Consider the following 1495-nt stretch of genomic DNA (forward strand, 5'->3'; position numbering starts at 1 on the left):
TTAGCATAAGAAGGTATTTGCTCAAGTGCCTGTGCAAACGGAATCTTTATTTCAAGAGTCCTTAGATAGTCTGCAAAGCGGGCAAATTGCTTATCCTGTTTCGCTTGGCGGAGTTTCTGAGGATAAGGCATCTTGGCTCTATATTCTTCAACCTTAATTGCTGCAGGTTTATTCCTTACAAAAGTGGTTGAAGAAGCCTTTTTAGAGGGATTACTATCAGCACTCTTAGGTGTCTGGTTCCTCTTTTGCGTTTGAACGCCAGGGTTGGGTGGAAAATGGGCGTTTAACGCCAACTTATCCCCCTTTTCTGGCGTTTGAACGCCAGAACTGGGCAGGGAATGGGCGTTTAACGCCAGCTTTCCCTCCTTTTCTGGCGTTTGAACGCCAATAGCATTCCTCTCTGGGCTCTTACTGTCCTCAGAGGGATTTTGAACAGTGGTTTGGTTATCCTCTGTCAATTGTTCCTTGTTTGGCTTTTTGCTACTTTGAGCAGTGTTATTCAATGTTTTCCCACTCCTCAGTTGAACTGCTTGGCATTCCTCTGTTATCTGTTTAGATATCTGCTGTTTTGCTTGATTCAACTGCAGTTCTATATTCTTGTTAGCAACTTTAGTTTCATGGAGCATCTCTTTAAATTCTGCTAACTGTTTTGTCATCAGGAGCATTTGTTGATTATGCTCAATCATCTGTTCTTGAGGATTAGGATCAGTGGCTACTGCCATGACTTCCTCTTTTGGGGAGAACTCATTGCTAGAGTACAAATATTGATTTCTAGCAACAGTGTCTATAAGCTCTTGAGCCTCTTCAATTGTCTTCCTCATGTGTATAGATCCACCAGCTGAGTGGTCTAAAGAAATTTGAGCTTTTTCTGTAAGCCCATAGTAGAAGATGTCTAACTGTACCTACTCTGAAAACATTTCAGAGGGGCATTTTCTTAGCATACCTCTATACCTCTCCCAGGCATTATAAAGGGGTTCATTATCCTCTTGTTTAAAGCCTTGGATGTCTAGCCTTAGCTGTGTCATCCTTTTTGGAGGGTAATAGTGATTCAGGAATTTGTCTGATAACTGTTTTCATGTCTTTATGCTTGCTGTAGGTTGGTTATTTAACCACCTCTTAGCTTGATCTTTTACAGCAAATGGAAATAGTAATAATCTGTAGACATCCTGATCCACCTCTTTATCACGTACTGTGTCAGCAATTTGTAAGAACTGTGCCAGATGAATACTGGCAATTTTGCTGCACTATGATAATGAGTTGAGGATTTAGCTCAAAGCTGCTTGCTTTGATGGGAGGTGTACAGATGCTACTCCCATATGCAGCTGTAATGGGGTTAGCATATGACCCCAGAGTCCTTCTGGACTGATCAATCCCACTTAGGTCCATAATGGATAAAGGGAAATGATATGATTGCAAATAGATAAATTTTGTTTTTGTTTTTTTTTTAAATTGACCGAAGAATGAAATAAAAACAAAAGGAAAATAAAATAAAAAA

Source organism: Arachis duranensis, chromosome 5 (genome assembly GCF_000817695.3).
Source record: "Arachis duranensis cultivar V14167 chromosome 5, aradu.V14167.gnm2.J7QH, whole genome shotgun sequence".
NCBI lineage: Eukaryota > Viridiplantae > Streptophyta > Magnoliopsida > Fabales > Fabaceae > Arachis > Arachis duranensis.